This window comes from Panthera onca, chromosome B3 (genome assembly GCF_046562875.1).
Source record: "Panthera onca isolate mPanOnc1 chromosome B3, mPanOnc1 haplotype 2, whole genome shotgun sequence".
Classification (NCBI taxonomy): Eukaryota; Metazoa; Chordata; class Mammalia; order Carnivora; family Felidae; genus Panthera; species Panthera onca.
Genome location: NC_138344.1, coordinates 22,763,776 through 22,785,236, shown reverse-complemented (window position 1 = coordinate 22,785,236; position 21,461 = coordinate 22,763,776). Strand labels below are relative to the sequence as shown.

The 21,461-nt window shown below is 47.8% G+C and overlaps 1 long non-coding RNA gene and 1 pseudogene across 1 annotated transcript in view; both read right to left on the bottom strand.

The window, feature by feature from the left end:
* Positions 1-4,654: 4,654 nt before the first annotated feature.
* The window catches only part of LOC144612754 (uncharacterized), a 90,341-nt gene continuing 73,534 nt past the window's right edge, over positions 4,655-21,461 (bottom strand). The window contains exons 3-4 of the long non-coding RNA XR_013555926.2: positions 6,439-6,622; positions 4,655-4,982 (exon numbers count right to left, since the gene is read on the bottom strand). This is a non-coding gene — a long non-coding RNA (uncharacterized LOC144612754). The remainder of the gene's footprint in view (positions 4,983-6,438; positions 6,623-21,461) is intronic.
* On the bottom strand, positions 13,531-20,906 carry LOC132669612 (ATP synthase F(1) complex subunit gamma, mitochondrial-like; annotated as a pseudogene).

Genomic DNA, 21,461 nt, shown 5'->3' with positions numbered 1-21,461 from the left:
TTATGCCCAGAATTTGCGATCCCTAAAGACCACCAGGGAGCCAAGTCTGATGCAAAAGCAAAGAGCCTTTATTCGAGCTAGCTCGAGCTCAATCCCCTACCTGCACCGATGCAGCGGTGAGATGCCAGAGAGAGCCAGCGAGTTTCAAAAGCACAAAGGTTTTATAGGGGTCTAGGGGCAGTTGGTGAGGTAATGGCTGTGGCCTCAGCCGATTGGCTGGGGAAGGGTCAGAGTCCCATTACGCAGGTTGCCGGGCGTGTTTTGATCGGGAAGTTTGAACGAGTGAGCGGGAGGTTACTCAAGGGGAGGAGGCGTGGTCTGAGGTTTCTGTGATTTTCCTGGAAAAGGGCCATGTCGGGGACATAGTCACTCAACGTGGACACAGAACAAGATGGAGTCGGCCGGCGTAAGTCCGCTCTTTCATTCCCCCCTTGTCATCTAGCTTGCGGACCCAATCATGGGATGGCTGCATTTCTATTTTGTCCTCTTCTGTTATTAGGTGCTTGCACTGAGCACGGAGGACCATTAGTTGGATGGCCCCCACGCAGTCCCTGACAAACTGGATCAGTCTGTTGATTATACAGGGTCCAAGGGTTACTAGTAGGAGCAGGATGGCGAGGGGTCCGGCAAGGGCTGAGATGAGGGTAGTTAACCAGGGAGACCAGTTGAACAAAGACTCGTACCAAGACTGAGATTGTTCTCTCTCTAACTTCCGTTTTTGCAGCCCTTCCCTTATGAGGGCCATAGATTCTTTTACGACCCCCAGTGATCAACATAGAAGCAACATTCTTCCCTTAGGGCTGCACATAGTCCTCCTTGCTGCAGGAATAATAAATTTAATCCCCTTCTGTTTTGGAGTACTACTTCTGATAAGGAAGTAAGGGATTCCTGTAAATGAGAAATTGATTTTTCAATTCTTTCTATGTCTAAGTCAATGGCTGCCCTTAGCGTTCCGTAGTTTTTGTCCTGAATGACGACTGAGGATATTCCGGTCCCCGCCCCCGCTAATCCCAATCCCAAGAGCACAGCCAGAGTTAAGGTTGTAATAGGCTCTCTTTTACTTCGGGGGTTAGCAGAGCCTAAACTGTTAAGTATTTCTCCCCCCAAATGGCATACTAACTTGGGGATCAACTGAACGAGTATGCAGAAGCTTTCTTTTGAGGAGTTAAGGACCTGGGAGTGGACGCAGGGAGTAAGGCCGCTGGAACAGGCCCATTTTTGGGAGGGAGTAGATACACTGTATTCCTGGGAACTGTTTGGGTTTCGTTACAGAGATGTGACTGCTCAGGGGGTACGTGGCCTATAAAAGTGCCTTGCCCTGTTACCGCCTGGAGGGTTAGTCTTGCAGTAGCCTGCTGCCATCTGCAGGAGCTAGAGTTGGAGGCTGTTTTATAATTGCCTGTAATGTCAATACCTTCGTAATATGGGGGCCGGACATCTAGACAGAGCCAACAGGACTTGGTCAGGTTGGGCCTAGAAGTGTTTAGTACATGGTATGCTCCGACAACCTTGCTCCACAGGAGGTTTGCATCAGATAGTAAGTTGTGACCCGGGGCAGGAGATGCGGGTGACGCTCTGGTAGGGACAGGGGATGTGGAGGGTGGTGTGGCTGGGGCCTGGGTGTTTCTGGGCATGGCTGTCCAGGTAGGGGCAGGTCGGGGAACTAGAACTTGGTTGGGTCCTACCCTTGTGGGGGACTGCTGGGTAAGGGGAGTCACTTGCATTCAGAGAGTAAATAACACTCCCTTGTCTTTGGCTCCTGGCCTAACCCGGTCGTATATCCTGAGTCCCCAGGTTTTTCCACCTCCCATCCTGTTGTTTTTTTACCTTGGCTTGTAAAGGATATAACTATGGGATTACCATGCCCCCAGACATATGGTGGTCGGGGCCACTGGGCCGCTTTACCACAATGAGATCTCTGGTGCGTGGTGGGGTCCACCAGATGTGCCCCGTGAGACACATGACCAGGAGGCGCCAAAAGTAGTCAGCTGCATCCCCGCATGTGCTCGAGCAAGAGTGGCCAGGGCAGACATAGAAATAAAGGTTCTGCGCATGGAATCCGGGGGCATACGGTGACAAGGGGAACAGAGTTTGGAGGTCTACGCAAAATTCTGGGAACCAAGTGTCCCTGGGGTGGCTCTGGGAAGTCTGATTAAGTATTGTCCCCGAGCTGGTGTCTATGATCTGCCAGGTGATGTTTTGGGGGGCATGGGGACTCTCAGCAGCATGAGCAGTGACAAGCAGAGCTAACAGAGTTACCAATATTAGGTGGGTCGAATGCTCTGTAGCTTGAGTTTGAGCAGGTTGTGTTGGTCCCGATTGATGGCCCATTGCATGACGAAGTCCTTCTGGATCCAGGAGCGGTCCACTGGCTGAACATCGGTGTGGACCCAGGTCATGATGCCGTCTACTTTGAGAGCGGTGGGGGTTGTCAGCACCACGATGTAGGGTCCCTTCCAGCGTGGCTCGAGGGTCTCTCGGTGGTGCCTCTTGACGTAGACCCAGTCTCCCGGCCTGTACTGGTGAGGTGTCAGGGTTGGCCAAATGTCCTTGTGCACCCTCTGGAGCCCTCTCAAGGAAAGAAAATGTTCTTGATCTTTAAACTCAGCAAGAAGTTCAGCTCGAAGGTTGGGAATAATAAGGCGTGGCCTGCCAAACATGATCTCATAGCGAGTAAAACCCAAGGTGTAAGGAGTGTTCCTAACCCGGTAAAGGGTGTATGGTAGGAGAGTCACCCAGTCCCCGCCAGTCTCCATGGTTAATTTGGTAAGGGTCTCTTTTAGGATTCTATTCATTCTTTCTACCTGTCCTGAGCTCTGGGGCCTATAAGCACAATGTAATTTCCAGTTTGCCCCCACTGCCTTGGCTACTGCCTGCGTTACCCGCGAGATAAAAGCTGGTCCATTGTCTGATCCCATCATGGCAGGAAAACCATACCTGGGTAAGATGTCTTCTAGTAGCTTCTTAGCCACCGTCTGAGCCATTTCATACTTGGTTGGGTATGCTTCCACCCAGCCAGAGAAGGTGTCCGTAAATACTAAAAGATATTTATAACCATACTTTCCTGGTTTGACTTCAGTGAAGTCAACCTCCCATTGGGCTCCTGGTCTGGTGCCTCTGAGCCTGGTTCCTTTTTTTATTTGATGTGGCTCTCACGTTGGTGAGTTGGCAGGTCTTGCAGGCAGATACAACTTGCTCTATTTTGGTGTCCTGTTGGTGAATCTTGATTCTGGCATGTCAGATTAAGTCTTTTAATTTTCGGGCCCCCATGTGAGTAGACCAATGCATGTGCTCTAATACTGAGACTCCGAGCCGGTCTGGCAGCATGAGCTCCTTGTTAGGTGTATACCACCATCCCTTTATCTCCTGGGCCATGGGAAGTTTCTTGATCCGCTGTAACTCCTTCAGGGAGTATTTGGGCTGGTCTGGTAAAACTGGGTCTCCCGGATCTGGTAGTTGTATGGTCATGGTGGGGACTGAAGTAAGGGCTACTGCCTTGGCTGCCTGGTCAGCTTTTTGATTACCTCTAGCTACCGGGTTATCAGCTTTCTGGTGCCCTTGACAGTGGACAATGGCTAGCCTGGCAGGAAGCCATAAGACCGTAAGAAGGTCAAGTATCTTCTGCCGTCAGTAACCCCCTCTCCTGATAAATTGTCTCATGAATATGAGCTGTGGCAAACGCATAACGGCTGTCTGTGTAGATGTTAAGCCATTTTCCAGCTTCCAGCATCAGCGCCTTGGTGAGGATTATGAGCTCTGCTCACTGGGCTGACATTCTGGAGGGTAGAGCCTCCACCCATACGGTGTCCTTTTCAGTGACCACCGCTGTACCCGGATACCTGTGTCCATCCCACACAAAGCTGCTACCATCAGTGAACCAAGTAGCCTCGGCATCGGGGAGGGGCCAGTCGGTCGGTCTGTCCGTAATCCTTGTACTTGCTCCAGTATTCCAACAGTCATGTAGTGGAGCACCTAGGTCGGGTCGGGCAGCAGGGTTGCAGGATTGAGGGCCACACTGGGGTGGAACCGCACTCATGGAGGGTTGAGTAGGAGGCTCTTGTAATGAGTCATACGTGTGTTGCTCATCCATCTATCAGGAGGCTGTTTCAGGACCACTTCAATGGCGTGTGGGGTCGTGATCCAGATCTCCTGTCCTAGGTAGGGTCAGTTTGTCTGTGTCCTTGACTAGGAGTGCTGTCGCTGCAAAAATTTTTAGGCATGGTGGCCCGTCGGCAGCCACTGGGTCTAGGTTCTTGGACAGGTAAGCCACCGGGATGTTCCAGGGGCCTAAGGCTTGAGTTAGAACCCCTTTTGCTCTTCCCTCATGTTCATCTACAAAGAGGTGGAAGGGCTTCATAATGTCTGGCAGGCCCAGGGCTGGGGCACTTAGGAGGGCCTTTTTTAACTGATTAAAGGCAGTTTCTTCTTTTTCAGCCCATTTAAATGTTTTCCCCTCTTTGGTAGCTTCATATAGGGGCCTGGCGATCTCAGCAAAACCTGGAACCCAGAGGCAGCAGTAGCCAGCTCATCCTAGGAATTCCCTTACTTCTCTTCGGGAGGTGGGAGTAGGGATCTTTAGAACAGTTTGTTTTCTGGCATCTGATAACCGCCACTGTCCACCCTCCAGGATATATCCCAGGTAGCTTACCTTCTCCCTGCATATCTGAGCCTTCTTCGCGGATACCTGGTACCCTAAGGCCCCCAGGGTACCCAGCAGGTCCTGGGTCCCTCGCTCAGTCTTTGGCCATGTTGGCAGCAATCAGGATGTCATCTATGTACTGTAGGAGGGTGAGGCCAGGGTGCTCCCTTCTGTACTCACCCAGGTCCTCATGTAGTGCCTCATCGAAGATGGTGGGCGAATTTTTGAATCCCTGAGGCAGCCTTGTCCAGGTGAGTTGCCCACTGTGGCCCTCCTCCGGATCATGCCACTCGAAGGCGAACAAGGGTTGGCTCTGGGGTGCCAGCGGCAGACTGAAGACGTCCTTTAAATGTAGTACAGTATACCAGACCCTGGAGGGTGCCAAGGAGCTCAAGAGAGTATATGGGTTGGGAACAGTTTGGTGTATGTCCGTGACCCTCTTATTTACTTCCCGGAGGTCTTGTACCAGTCGGTAGTCATTTGTGTGAGGCTTTTTGACCAGCAGTAGGGGGTTGTTCCAGGGAGACTGGCAAGGAACTAGTACCCTTAGGCTTCGTAGTCTCCGGATGTGTGGCTGGATCCCCTTCCGGGCCTCCTGAGACATGGGGTATTGTTTGATCCTTACCGGACTTTCTCCTGGCTTGAGCTCTACCAGGACCGGGGTTCTGTGAGCGGCTAGTCCTATCCTCGCCCCCGTCTCTGCCCAAACCGAGGGGAATTCTTGTAGCCATCTGTCTATATTATCCTCTCTCGGAGCGCCTCCTGGTGGAGGCGGTATTCATCCTCCAGTTTCATGGTCAGGACCTGGATGGGGTAGCCCTTGCCATCGGTGACCTGAGGCCCCCCTTGTCTGAAAGTTATCTGAGCTCCAATCTTGGTCAGTAAGTCCCGTCCTAACAGCAGGTAGGGGCATTTTGGTATTACCATAAAGGAGTGGGATACCCGGCCTGGCCCCAAATCTACCTTTCTTCAGGTAGTCCATGAATACTGGCTCATACCAGTTGCCCCTTGTACCCAGGACTTCTTGCTGGATAGTTTTCCTTGTGGGGTGCGGAGGACCGAATGTTGCACTCTGGTGTCGACGAGGAAATCAACAGGGGTCCCCTCCACTTTAAGAGTTACCCTGGGCTTGGGGGGAGGGTCTGAATCCCGACTCCCCTAATCACTCAGTTCATTTAACTCTAGTACTTTTACTCAATCAGTCTTGCTTCCCTTCCCGCTGGCCTTTTTCGGACAATCTCGGGCCCAATGCCCTATCTCCTTGCAGTATGCGCACTGATCTTTCTGCAGCCTCTGCTTCCCCCCCTTGGTGGTTCCTTTACCTTTTCTTACATCATCCGCCAGCTGCGGGAGATGGCGGTCTTGTTCCTTGGGGGAGTCAGCAGTGGTAGCTACTAGTATTCTGGCCAGGTCTCGAGTCTGCTTACTGCTGGCAGCCGCCATGGCGTGAGGCTGCTTGTCCTCAGGAGGCTCCCGGTTATTATATACCTTTTTGGCTACCACCAGTAAGTCCTGCAGACTTTTTTTCTCCTAGTCTATCTATTTTCTGTAATTTTCTCCTAATGTCTATGACCAATTGGTTTACAAAGGCCATGATAACAGCTGCCTTGCTTTCAGGAGCCTCTGGATCCATGGGGGTATAGGTGCGGAATGCCTCCATGATCCATTCTAAAAAGGCAGCCGGAGATTCATCTTTTTCCTGTTGCACATTTCCTACCTTGGCCAAATTGGTGGCTTCCTAGCATCCATTCAGAGACCCCCCATTAGAGTCTGGCGGTAGACCCGGAGCCTCTCCTTACCTTCTGCCATGTTGAAATCCCACTGGGGCCGAGTTAAGGGGAAGGAGGCATCTCTCTGAGCCTGGTTGGTGGTGGGATTCCCATCTGCGCCCAGAACTAGTTTTCGGGATTCATTGAGGATTCTTTCTCTTTCTTCAGTCGTGAACAGGACCTGCAAAAGCTGCTGGCAATCGTCCCACGTAGGCTGATGAGTAAAAAGAACAGAGTCTAATAAATCAATAAGCCCTGCTGGTTTCTCAGAAAACTTAGGATTCTGAGCTTTCCAATTGTAGTGGTCACTAGTGGTGAAAGGCCAATAGTGATGGGCTGATTCCCCTCCGCGTCTGGGGGTCCAGTGTCTCGCAGGAGCAGAATAGTGGAGTTGGTGGCAGAGGTGGATTGCTCCCTCTGAGCCCTTTGTCTGCTAAAGGGCGGGCTTCCCACTGGAGTGTTTCCGCCTCCTGCTCTCAGAACAGCGTCTGCCTCCCCCCGGAGGGGGAGGATGGTGTTCTTCTGGCATCCTAGGAGGATTATACGGGGGGGGGGAATAATTCTTCTTCAGCCCCCCCCATAAGACAGGGTAGAGGCGTGTTGAAGGCTGGGTAAGACTTTTCTTGTTCTCCTTCTTCTCTGTCCCCTGAAAAGCAAGAATGCGTTTTGGCTCCAGAGGGAGTGGGGCTAGGAAGGGCTTAAGCCAAGAGGGTGGGTCTTCTACAAGGTCCTGCCAAGTGATAATGTAAGGGAGCTGATCAGGATGGCCCGTCTTAGGCTGAGAGATTATACCCCTGACTCGGTGGATACCTCTGGTGGCCATCCGACATTGAAAGCTGGCCACTCGCTAGAAAAAAACACCTGCCACCGACCCTTTCAGACTTCCACACTGAGGTTGTTAGTTCTTCCCCTGACATCCTTAAAGTGATCAATCATAATACTTAGAGGAGTAGTCTGAGTCTGTCTCATAATGGCCATCCAGTAAGTCCACAGAACAAAACAGAGAAACACAGAAACAGACAAATAGAGGGCCCCTAGAAACAGTCTTCCAACTCCGTGGAAGCAAAACTGAAAGCTAGATGATGGCCTCGCGCCGACCGGCGGGAGCAACCCGCTTCGTGTCAGACCTTTGAGGGGAATCCACGTCCCTCCAGAAGGGAGGATCAGAATGTCTTCCGAAACTCCTGGCCCATGGTCCTCCAGTGTGTCCACTTAGACCGCGCCGGGCACTACCAGAATTTCAGAAATGAGCTCACACAGAACAGATGGAATGAACATACACTAACCGTGGCCAGTCAGGCTCTCCGTGTCGGGGTTCCCTCGGGGGTCTTGGGGATCCTGGGACAAGCCCTCAAATGTTATGCCCAGAATTCACAATCCCCAAAGACCACCAGGGAGCCGAGGCCAATGCAAAAACAAAGAGCCTTTATTCGAGCTAGCTCGAGCTCAATCCCCTACCTGCACCAACGGAGCGGTGAGATGCCAAGGAGAGCCAGCGAGTTTCAAAAGCACAAAGGTTTTATAGGGGTCTAGGGGCAGTTGGTGAGGTAATGGCTGTGGCCTTAGCTGATTGGCTGGGGAAGGGTCGTGGCCTCAGCTGATTGGCTGGGGAAGGGTCAGAGTCCGGTTATGCAAGTTGCCTGGCGTGTTTTGATCAGGAAGTTTGAATGGTGAGCGGGAGGTTACTCAAGGGGAGGAGGCGTGGTCTGAGGTTTCTGCGATTTTCCCAGAAAGGGGGCATGTCGGGGACATAGTCACTCAAGGTGGAAGGCACAGAACAAGATGGAGTCGGCCGGCGTAGGTCTGCTGTTTCAGGGTCTTGGGTGATTTCCCTAACCTTGTAATAATTCACTGGCTTGATTATTGCTGGGAATGGCCAGCAAACACTGAAACAGTGGATGAAAGATTACTCCACGCTTTGCTATGAAAGAGAGGAGAAGGCATGGGGGTCAACGTTTGCAGATGAAGAAGACCCATTAGCCTCACTCATATTCTCACTTATTGCAGTGCTGGGCCAGTCACAAATCTCAGTTGGCTTGTTGTGTACAGAGGGCATATAACTTTTTAAGCATGCAAAAACAAAGGGTGTATGACTTAAAGGTGAGAAATTACAAGAAACTAATCAAATCAGAGCCAAAGGCAAGTGTCTATATGTCCTATTGTTTTGCTAAACTTTGTACACAATGTATAGATAACCGAGTTCCCCAAGGACTGCAGAAACTTCTGGGAGGGCTGGCCCCTGGGCATTCTGCAATCAGGGCAGTTACAAGCCTCTGACATTCCAAGAGACCCAAGCCCCTCCCAAACTTAAATGTAGCCCATCAGAAATCTCTGTGTTACATTTTAGCTAGCCAAGCATTGTGTATAAGCTCGTCATCCTCAGTAATAACCCCAACAGATGATAACATCTTTCATGCCCTCCAAAAGGCATAGACCATGTGGTCCCTGCTGCCCAAGCTGGTAATTCAAATAGGGGTATATTTGAGGTACTTCCATCATTCCTATTGGATAGGCTAGGAATCATGAAGGGCATCTGCAAGGTTCGTGCTTCTGCCAGGATGTGGAATTGCTCCTCTGTGTTGGCAGCAATGAAAGAGATTGACCATAAGGTCCTTCCAGATTAATTCAAAAGACTGCGTCAGGTTCCTGAATTCCTAGTACATTTGCTGGGATCCTCAGAAAGCTGGCTTAAGTGCTCACGGCACTCCCTGAAATCTGACATTGAAAATGGAACATATACTCTTGTGGTCCCCTAAGGTCCACCCACCACTCCATGTAGGGGGCAGAAGAGGTCTTTCTCTTGGCATGAATCTGGTAAAGGAGAATAGATTGGTTGATGTGGTTGATGTGAGTAGTTGCTTCTGATGGAGCTGATGGATCTGGGGTGTCACTCTGGGTCTTGGGTTGTTCCCTGTGGGGAGCAACTGTGAGAATTCCTTTCTTGGGACCAATTTCTAAATGACCCCTCCTCACTGTGCATGTTTTATACTTGTTAGGGTCATCCCTGAGGACCATAAAGGCCTGGTCATAAGTGATTTCTACCCATTTTTCTAGTTTCTTACAGAAAAGATCAGGTTGCAATATAGTGTCATAGTTAAGACTACCATTTTCCAGCCAGATTTCCCCATTCCCTAGCTTATACTGAAGCCAAACGGTGTTACAAAAGAAGATAAGAATTTTCCATTTTAGGCTTTTTAATCAGAGCTGATCCTAGTATGTCAAAATGTATCCCGGGAGTCTTTGGGGATAGAGGTGGAAATTCCCATTGTCTTCAGGGAGAGAGTTGACTCCTATAATGAGAAAAGGAGCAAGTGAATAAGGGTTCCCATTATTAGAAGACTTGAGTTCTATTCTTCCAAAGAGAGTTATCTCTCTCTTTATCATGAACTTGGTAGGATCTCAGGTGGGATCTCTTTCAGAGAGTTCCAATGATGAGTGGACCATGGCTGTCCTTAACCTGCTGTCCACACATCACCCTGTAATCACAGCGGTGGTTAGCATGCTGTGTGATGGCCCTGCCAGTCCTGGAATCCCAAAGCCTGTGCTTTATCTTAAGCACAGCCTTAAGTGGCAGCCTTCTGGCCCTGAGAGAAGAAGGCTTCCTGAAGACCTCAGTATAGATGATGCTAAACAATTATCCCTGACATGCTGGGGTAAATCCCTCAGGAATGGGCATCATCATGACTCTAAGATCTCTTAATGTCCCATTCTCCTTGTTCTGATCAGGTGTTCAGCAATTGGTGGCAGACAACTGCCACCAAAAGGCAAGGGTCTTTTTGATTGTTTAAATATTTCTTGTCTATAGGTATCTGTTGATCTCTCCCACTTTTCAGTCAGTTCTGGTGAAATTAACCTCTATTTTCCAATTCTCTTTTTATCCCTGAATTATTTGGGTTGCATTACATTTAATTAAGTGCCAACTAAGACAGACCCACAGGGATAAATCTCAATAAGTGGGGTCCTTTTCCAGGGAGTAAAACAGTTTATAGTCTGTTTTACATTATATTACACAGATACAACAGTCTGACTTGGCCCTCTTGCAAGACCTTTGTTATAAGTGGCAAAACATCTCACAGGTCCTAGTGCCCCACCTTCAACAAAGGATAGTTCAGAAAGGTATGAGAGGAAATGGCTGAAGCTAGACCCAGGGCCGGGGCCTAGGTGGTCAGAGTGTCCCATAACTAAGAGAGATTTTTGCAGAGATAGAGATAGACTGGGAATATCAAGAGTCACCTAGGGATCAATGTGATGGATCTCAGGGTGCTCTTTGTAAGCATCACTCATATGAATAGCCATGAATCACTCTTTTATGTGTCTCAGTTTCTCCTACTGGAAGTCTGAAATAAGCAGGGGGGCTTGGAGTACTGGAGTACTCAGAGTGTGTGTGCATGCCTGGGTCACCAGAAATTAATTACCATAAGAGGGAGTTCCCCATGGGACTAATGCTCTTCTGGAGGAATGACCTTAGATACTTCCCCTAGGTTCTTAGTTGCTCAAGAAAACCTTTCTGTGGGAAGGAACAGGTGCCCCTTATTCTTTAGGAGTGAAAATAAGTGTCTCATAAATACTAACAGACTACTACTGTTCCCAGTAGATCAGGAAGAGAGAGTAGAACAAAGAAAATATGGTTCCTAAGCAACTCTCAGCACAAGGGAGGCAAGAGTTGAAGACTCACCAATGAAGAGTGCTGCTCAACATACGGTTATCTGGTCCCTTTGTGGTCACAAAAAAGATATTGCTGGGTGGACTGGGGAGACTCCCAGGCCCTGAGCTCTCCACCCAATCTGTCCCCTGGGACAGAGTATATACACATACATATACATATACATATACGTATACATATACATATACATATATACGTATGTATACATGTATACATATACATATATACATATATACATGTATACGTATATATATATACATGTATACATCACACACACATATATATCACATCTATCTATCTATCTATCTATCATCTATATAATATAGATAATGAAGATGTGATCTATCTATATATCTATATCTATATCTATATCTATCTATCTATCTATCTATCTATATCTTACTATTTTCAATAACATGGATGGAGCTAGAGAGTATTATGACAAGCAAAATATATCAATCAGAGAAGCAACAAATACCATATGATCTCACTCATACACGAAATTTAAGAAAAAAAGGAAATGAGCAAAGGGAGAGAGAGAGAGTTAAGACTCTTAACTATTGAGAATAAGTGGCTGGTTACCAGAAGGGAGGTTGGTGGGGTAATGGCTTAAATAGGTGATGCAGATTAAAGAGTACACTTGTTGTATGGAACAACATATTGTTGTTGTATGGAACATACATATGGAAGTGTTGTATGGAAGTGTGGAATCATTATATTGTACACTTGAAACTAATATTACACTGTTTGTTAACAGGAATTAAAAACTTGAAAAAAAAAACAAAGATGTGGCACACACACACACACACACACACACTGGAATATTAATTATCCATAAAAATAATAAAATCTTGACATTTGCAATGACAAGGATATAACTAGAGAGCATAATGCTAAATGAAATAAGTCAATCAGAGAAAGACAAATAACATACAATTTCACTCATATCTAGAATTTAAGAAACAAAGAAATGAGGGGTATCTGGGTGGCTCAGTCATTTAAGCATCTGACTCTTGATTTTGTCTCAAGTCATGATCTCACAGTTCATGGGATTGAGCCCAGCATTGGGCTCTGCACTGACAGTGTGTATCTTGCTTGGGATTCTCTCCCCCCCCCCACCCCTCTCTCTGCCCCTCACCAGCTCGCCCTTTCTCTACATCTCTCAAAATAAAGAAATAAACTTAACAAAAGAGAAACAAATGAGACAAGGGTATTAAAGAGAGAGAGAGAGAGAGAGAGAGAGAGAGAGAGAAACCAAGAGACAGACTCTTAATTATAGAGAACAAACTGATCATTACCAGAGGGGAGGGGGTGCAGGTTGTGTTAAATAGGTGATGGGAATTAAGGAGTACACTTATGTTGAGGACTGGGTGATTTATGGAAGTGTTGAATCACTATATTGTACACCTGAAACTAATAAAACACTGGCAGTTAACTGGATATAAAAGAAAAATTAAAAATAGAGAGGATCTTTGGGTCACTATGGCCATAGAAGTGATAAACTCATTGGACCATGCCAAATTTGCCAATAGGAGATATCCAAATCTAATGTTTTCCATTCTCTGTGAGCCTTAGCAGGAATCGCTGTGATGGAAGGATGGGCTCAGTGGCAGGCAATAAATACCCAGGTAAGGGGAGAGTGAACCCTGGTACAAATATATGGCTCTACAGGATTTTCCTTCCTGTCATTAAAGCAAGAAGTTAATTAGGCTTTAACAGGACGCCTGAGGCCATCAAAAGGTCGGTCAAGGCCTATTATTAGGAAAGTTAGCAACCTGTGTTTGCCACATTCCACAAACAATCCTACAAAAAAGCCAGATGAAACTACCCAGGCCAATTCAAAGAAGGGCAGAAACCCTGACCAAGTAATGGAGAAAAGGAAAGAAACCTTGCTCTCAAAGTAATCTTCTCCCCAAATAATAACTGTTTTACCTCTGAGTTAACACCTGTAATACAAGATAGAAGACCCAAACCCCGGGCACACCTCTCCCTTGAGCTCTCCTGCTCTCACATCTCTAAGTGTACCCTCACTTTAATAAACTTTCTCACTTGCACTGCTCAACCATTGTCTGGTCCATTCTTGCATTCTTTCTTGCCAGGAGACCACAATCTTCCAGTGAAGTCCCAGGGGGCAGATTGGGTGGAGAGCTCAGGACCTGAGAGTCTCCCCAGTCCACCCAGCAATATCTTTTTTGTGACCACAAGGGACCAGATAACTGTATGTTGAGCAGCACTCTTCATTGGTGAGTCTTCAACTCTTTCTTCTCTTGTGCTGAAGAGTTGCTTAGGAACCATACTTTCCTTGTTCTACTCTCTCTTCCTGATCTATGGGGAACCAGGCTGGTAACATTTATGAGAGACTGATTTTCACTTCTAAAGAATAAGGGACACTTGTTCCTTCCCACAGAAAGGTCTTCTTGGGCAACTAAGAACCTAGGGGAAGTATCTAAGGCCATTCCTCAAGAAGTGCTCTCAGCACTTGCAATGATATCAAGGGACAAGATGACCTTTTCTTCTATCTTGTAGGAGATAACAGACCTAAACAGATTAAAGATGATATACTCCACCAAATTCATATCTGGAATTTAGTAATTCAAGGGCAATGACAGATGCATCTCCAATCACAGGAAGTTTTCTTCCCACTTCTTTGAAGGTCACCACAAACTGAAATGCCCAGAGTCTAAGAGACCCCCAAAAACGAACCACCAGAGTCCAGAGTCAAAGCTAAGCAGCAAGGGTCATTTATTGCAGGTTCGAACCTGGACCTCTGCACCCTCGTTGCCGGTGATGCCGAGAGGCCCTGAGAGAGGTTTTTACACCCCTTTTATAGACAGGTACAAACAAGTCATGGGGAAATCAGGAATTTTCCACAGTTACAGAGCTGCGATTGGTTGGTGTTTAAAGTTGGACACTTAACAGTATTCGATTGGTTCCTGCCTTTAGGTCAGACCACAACAGGGGGTACGGGTATCACAATGATTGATCAGGAATACACGGATGTGCCAGGCAACAATGATTGATCAGGAGTACACGGATGTGCCAAGTAACAATGGTTGATCAGGAATATACGGATGTGCCAGGCAACAATGATTGATCAGGAATACATGGGCGCGCCAAGCAATTGTACAGAAGTGGAACAAGCTGGTTAAGCTTGGTTAGGTTTCAGTTTCCCGTAACTTAAGCTTTTAAGTTTTAATTTTCTCAGGCCTCTCATTCCCCCCTTTCTCAAGTACCTGAGGACCCAATCTTGGGTCCTACAGTGCTACCTAATCAAGCTCGCTTTCCATGTCGAGGAGCTGATACTGTGGTCTAAGGACCATAACCTGAATGGTGTTTAATCTATCTCTGATAAAGTTCATTATTCTGTTTGACGTGCGAGGTCCTCTTGGAGCTATTTAATTTTGGTCCGAACTATTCCTGATATATTGGCATAAAAGCAACATTTTTCTCATAGGGCTAAGCAGATGCCGCCTTATTCTGCGGTTAGCAGATCTAACCCTCTTCTATTTTGTAACACCACTTCTGCTAGGGAATCTAGCTGATCTTGCAGATTCTGGATTGTCCCTGACAAGGCCCCGACATCGTTAATTAGTTGCCGAGAGAGTCCCAGATAGAAGTGTATGGAGACTCCTAATCCCACTGTCCCAGTAGTTAATGCACCTGTAATTTCTAGGCTTGCCAGGAGGGGGATAACAACCACAGCTCGTTTGGATCTGCCAGTTGCAAAGTTTAAACTAGGGATGGGCATGGGGGTTTCAGCGGACGGCTTCTCCAACTGAGCCATGGCAGCCAGCTTGAAGTTGCATATTATTATTACTAGCTTTTGCTGCCCTGTTACTCTGTAGGATAGCTGTAAAGTAGGTGGTGGAGTTGTCTGGCCCTATACATTGCTGATAGGAGTCATAACAAGAGCTATGCATCGACTCCTGGAAAGTAGAGCAAGGACATTCTGCTGTGGGGGGGCAGGGGCTTAGGTTTGTCAACACATAACCACTGCTGTTTTTGGGGTCCTGTGATGTCATATGTCTGGGTTAAGTGAGCAATTGTGGTCCCACAGTCTTGGGTTTGAGTGTATCCCCGCTGATAGTGACCATCCCTTCCTACAGAGCCGGCTACTAGTCTGTTACCATGTGGCAGGGTAAGTGTTCTAACTACGCCACCTCTGCAATCACAGGGCCTTCTATACAGAGCTCCGTACAATTTCTGTTTGTCAACGGGGGCATTTAGTCCTCCCTCCAGGAGGTTGAGGTTGAGGGCTAGTAGGACAAGGGTTACTATCTTGAACATGTCTAGGGGAGGCACGGCGCAAGGTTAGTTTGAGGGTTTTTTTTTCTTACTCGGGTCTACAGTCCAAGTAGTATTTTTATCAGTGTGTCCCACGAGGTCAGGCTTCACATGGGTGTGGTGAATCTAGGTGGGGAGGTTATCTACCTTGATGGCGATGGGAGTCGTCAGGATGATTTGGTAAGGTTCTTTTCACCTGGGTTTAAGGTTCTCCTGCTGGTGTCGCTTGACGAGGACCCAGTCTCCTGGACGATACTGATGAGGAGTGGGTGGGGGCCGTCTCATACAGTTTTTTTAGTTTAGGCCACACGGCCTCATGAACCTGCCATAGAGCCCTAAGAGAAGACAAGAGGCTGTTATCTTGGTCTAATTGAATGAGGTAGGTATGATGAGGTAGGTATGATAGGTGTGGGTTGGCCAAACAGGATTTTATAGGGTGTATAGGTGTACAAGTTTTCCAACTTGTATGGGGAGTTGTGAACCCTGTACAGAGCGTAGGGGAGAAACTTTACCCAATTAGCGCCAGTCTCCATAGTCAATTTAGTAAGGGTCTCTTTTAATGTTTTATTCATTCTTTCTACTTGTCCTGAGCTTTGGGGCCGGTAGGCACAATGTAATTTCCAATCTGCCCCAAGTACGGAAGCCAATCCCTGACTTACCTTAGAGATGAATGCAGGTCCATTGTCTGACCCTATCATGACTGGAAAACCATACGTGGGCAGGATTTTTTCTAGGATCTTTTTGGCTACTATCTGCGCCGTTTCCTTCTTGGTTGGAAAGGCTTCAGTCCATCCTGAAAAAGTGTCTACGAACACTAGTAAGTATTTATAGCCGTATTTGCCAGGCTTTACCTTGGTGAAGTCCACTTCCCAGTGGGCTCCTGGTATGGTTTCTCTTTTTCGGTGGCCTTGGGCTGTGGCGTGTGGGTGCGCGTTCTGGAGTATTTTTGTCAGGATTGCGTGGCCCAATTTTTCGGGAAGGATAAGGCGGTCTCTAGAGTTCCTCCACCATCCATCTGTAACTTGGATCATGGGGAGCTTGCGCATCCAAATAAGATCATCTTCTGAGTATTCAGGCTGTGGGGGTAAATCTCGGGGCCCTGGGTCTGGTAGCTGCGCAGGGAGTACTTGAATGGGGTTTTGTGCTACCTGGCGTGCAGTCTGGTCAGCGAGGTTATTCCCTCGAGAGACTGGATCAGTTATTTTTTGGTGACCCGGGCAATGTACTATGGCCAATTTTTTACGGGCCCAAATAGAGGCCAATAGGGCCAGAATTTCATCTTTATTTTTGATGTCTTTGCCTTCAGCAGTGAGTAGTCCCCTCTCACGGTATATTGCCCCATGTATGTGGGCCGTAGCAAAGGCATACCGGCTGTCCGTATATATAGTCACTTTGCGGTCCTGCCCCTTTCTTAATGCTTGGGTTAATGCAATTAGTTCTGCCCTTTGGGCAGAAGTCCCTGGGGGCAGAGCCTTTGCCCATATCACTTCAGTCTCAGATGTCACTGCTGCCCCCGCATACCTCTGTCCTTGATGGACGAAGCTGCTTCCATCAGTAAACCAGGTGACCTCAGCATCAGGTAACAGCCGGTCCTGTAGGTCTTTCCTTGTTCCATGGATCTGCGCTAGGATGTCGGCACCGTCATGGAGCGGGGAGTCCAGGTCAGGGTCGGGTAGCAGCGAGGCCGGCTTTAGAGTTCGGGGAGGGGTGTATGTGGTCCGCAAGGGATTTAACAGGAGTCCCTGGTAGTGGACCATCCAAGCATTGCTCATCCACCTATCGGGGGGCTGCTTGAGTACTCCTTCGATGGCGTGGGGTGTGGTGACATGTAACTCTTGACCCAGGGACAGCTTATCGGTGTCTTTAACCATTAGGGCTGTAGCCGCTATTATCCGGAGACAAGGGGGCCATCCTGCGGCTACAGGGTCCAGTTTTTTTGAGAGATAGGCCACTGGTCTGGGCCATGGACCTAGATGCTGGGTTAGCACTGCCTTGGCTATGCCTTTATGCTCATCCACATATAAGTGGAAGGGCTTAGAGATATCGGGCAGTCCTAGAGCTGGGGCCGATAGGAGAGCTCCCTTTATCTGTTGGAATGCCTGCTCAGCTTCCGCAGACCATTCAAATGATGGTTGATTTTTAGAGACTGCGTAAAGGGGTTTGGCCATTTCAGCAAAACCTGGGATCCACAACCGGCAGAATCCTGCAGACCCCAGGAATTCCTGAGTTCTGGGTAAATAGGATGGGGGCCGCTTTGGTTTGCCATGGCTCTGACCCTGAGCGCAGTTGCTTCTTTTTGGGACAGTCACAAATCCAATGTCCTTTTTCTTTACAGTAGGCGCATTGGTCTTTGTCTAGGGGGCGCCTAGGGGGGCGAGTTTTCTGCTTATCCTCTGGAGCGTCCCGATTATTATATACCCGCTGAGCAATGCGGAGTAAATCCTGAATCTGTTTTCCTTCTAAATCCTCTACTTTTTGGAGTTTCTTTTTGATGTCAGGGGCAGCCTGGTTTACAAAAGACAGATTTTCAGGGGCCTCAGGGTCCATGGGAGTGTACTGCCTAAAGGCTTCCATTAATCTTTTTAAAAAGTTGGCAGGGCTCTCTGTCTTACCTTGTATTACCGAGTACACCTTGGCCAAATTGGTGGGCTTGCGTGCTGCAGCCCGGAGACCCGCCATTAGAGTCTGGTGATAAATGCGCAGCTGTCCCCTACCCTCTGCCGTGTTGTAGTCCCAATTAGGCCGAATCAGGGAAAATGCAGCATTAATGAGGTCAGGGTTAACAGTGGGTCGACCATCTTCCCCGGGGACCAGCTTCTGCGCCTCAAGTTGAATTCTCTCCCTTTCTTCCGTGGTGAACAGGATTCGCAAAAGCTGTTGGCAGTCATCCCAGGTAGGCTGGTGGGTGAACATTATGCTCTCTAGGAGGGCTATAAGATCTCTAGGGTTATCAGAAAACTGAGCATTTTGGGTTTTTCAATTATATAGGTCACTGGTGGAGAAGGGCCAATACTAGAGTTGGATTGCCCGTTTCATCGGGGTGTCCTATTTCCCGCAGGGGTAGGGCTACAGTGGAGTTGGGGAGGCGAGAGCTTGGCTCACACTGGGTGCGCCCGCGAGTTTGGCCGGCTGGCCCTTCATGGTTGGTTACATTTTCAATAGGGCTTGGTGCGGCCGCTGCCTGTAGCCTCCCTGGTTCTGGCACAGCTGCCGCTTCCCGCCCCCCCCACCCCCGGTTCCCCTTGAGGGGCAACAAGCGGGGCAACAGGTGGGGCGGCCGCTTCGGGCAGGGCCTGGGGTGCAAGGGGAGGGGGAAGATAGGGTGAAGGGTTTTTAATAAGATCTTGCCAGACAAGGATGTAGGGAACCTGGTCTGGGTGGCCCTGACCTTGGCAACTATAGGCAAACAAAAAGTGCCCTCAGTAGGCCAGCCCACCCCGAAAGTGGGCTACTCAGACTGGCAGAAAGTAATGAGTCTCGACCGGCGGATGTCCAGGCTTAGGTTATGGCCTCTCTCCCTTCTTCCAGCCTGGACATCCTTGAAATTAGCTAGAAGAAGGGAGAGAGGTGTACTCTGTTTCTGTCCCATAGCCTGTATAGGAAAAAATAAATGGGCCAAGTTAGTTTATGTTCCGGAAGCGAGTTGGATATACCTGCAGGGGAGAGGAGACAAGTTAAATCGCAAGCGCGGCGGCAAACAGAAAGTGCCTTGGAGAAGAGACCAGATACAGAACGGGTGTCCGTAACCCGAACAAAGAGTTCTGATGGGCCAAAATAGTGCCCCAGACGGGAGCCAGAGGACGTCTCCTACTGGTCCCGACTGACTTCCCTATAGCGCGTCCGCCAGGGCTAGGTCAGTCACTGATACAGATCCCGCGCGGGAGAGCCAGAAATGGACAGACAACTGACACAGACACAGACACAGACACAGCCGGCTCACTCACCGATCGGTCTCAGAAATGACCCGTTGACTTGGGGTCTGGTGGGTTTGGGGGGGGGGCCTTCCCGGCCAATGCACCAAATGAAATGCCCAGAGTCTAAGAGACCCCCAAAAACGAACCACCAGAGTCCAGAGTCAAAGCTAAGCAGCAAGGGTCATTTATTGCAGGTTCGAACCTGGACCTCTGCACCCTCGTTGCCGGTGATGCCGAGAGGCCCTGAGAGAGGTTTTTACACCCCTTTTATAGACAGGTACAAACAAGTCATGGGGAAATCAGGAATTTTCCACAGTTACAGAGCTGCGATTGGTTGGTGTTTAAAGTTGGACACTTAACAGTATTCGATTGGTTCCTGCCTTTAGGTCAGACCACAACAGGGGGTACGGGTATCACAATGATTGATCAGGAATACACGGATGTGCCAGGCAACAATGATTGATCAGGAGTACACGGATGTGCCAAGTAACAATGGTTGATCAGGAATATACGGATGTGCCAGGCAACAATGATTGATCAGGAATACATGGGCATGCCAAGCAATTGTACAGAAGCGGAACAAGCTGGTTAAGCTTGGTTAGGTTTCAGTTTCCCGTAACTTAAGCTTTTAAGTTTTAATTTCCTCAGGCCTCTCAAAACTTGTCAGAGTGAGTCCTATGAAGTATATTGATGATTTTACCACGAATTCCAACAAGTGTAACTTCTTTCTCAGCTGCTGTGAATGTGGCCACCTCAGTTTTCATCTGTTTAGGAACTGAGGAATGAATACTACCACAGTACCCTCAATCTGAGGACATATCAATAAGAAGGTATTACTTCTTGTCTTCAGGCACCTTAATATCAGCTTTTTCATAGAGAGCCAAAGATCCTACTTCAATACACTTGACCTGGTTTTAGCTCCCTATCTGCTTGGGTATATGTTGCTGCTGAAACCATTTTCATAGACTTGGTAATTTTCTGGATGCTTTTGATTGACTTTAATTACCTGGCACTGTTGCATCCACACAACTCCTGAAACAATGCTACGGGTACCAGTGACAGTCACAGCAAAAGTTTATTGCAGTGAGAGGCAAGGCCGACCGATCGGGACACTCTTAATCAGAGTGTGGCCTCGAACAGCCTGGGTACATAGTTTTTATAGCCAACCACCTCGTCTTATCATCACCTGGGAACAGAACAAAGAAATAGTTCCCAGATGGGGGTGGAAACAGTTCAGACCTTCTGCCGTTAAGCCGTAACCAGTTGACCTCCTTAACCCTGCCTCCGGGGCCACTTTTTCAAAGTTCTCAACATGCCCTTGCCCCAATCCAATCAAACACTAATCCAGTTGATTTTCCTTGAACTTTTGTCCCCTTGATTGATAGGACAAGGCTGTTATCTCTTAACCTACAGTGTCAAAACAAAGCTGTTATTTCTCAAGGCTACAGGTTAGCCCTAAAATTTAACCCTACAGGCAGTACATTTTAAAGTTGCCATTTTGAACTTGGATCCATTGCATCTGCACAGCCCAGGCCAATAGCCCAGTGATGCTCATCTGAGAGAACATGGTCGTACCAGACATGATGAAGGTCATTCAGATAGGCCTCTGTGGTTCTCTTTTTTAGTGGTGTTGTTATCTGCTTTTGGTATCAGGGCAATGCTGGACTCATAGAATGAATTTGGAAGTTTTCCTTTCTTTTATGTTTTTTTTTATTACTTTGAGAATAATGGCATTAACTTTCTTTAAATATTTGGTAGAAATAATCTGTGAAGCGATTTGGCTCTGGGTTTTTGTTTCATGGAAGTTTTTTGATTACTGATAGAATTTTTTTTGCAGGTTATGAGCCTAAGTTTTCATTTCTTTCTTTCTTTCTTTCTTTCTTTCTTTCTTTCTTTCTTTCTTCTTCTCTCTTTCAATTTAGATACAAGTTAATTACCATATAGTGGAGCATTGGTTTCAGGAACAGAATTTAGTGATTCATCACTTACATATAATGCCCTGTGCTCATCCCAAGTGTCATCTTTAATTCTCATCACCCATTTAGCCTATCCCCCCACCCATCTCCCTTTCATCAAACCTCAGTCTGTTCTCTATACTTAAGAATGTCTTATGGCTTTTCCCTCTCTCTGTTTTTTTTTTTTTAAGTTTATTTATATATTTTTGACAGAGAGAAAGCGCATTGGGGAGGGGC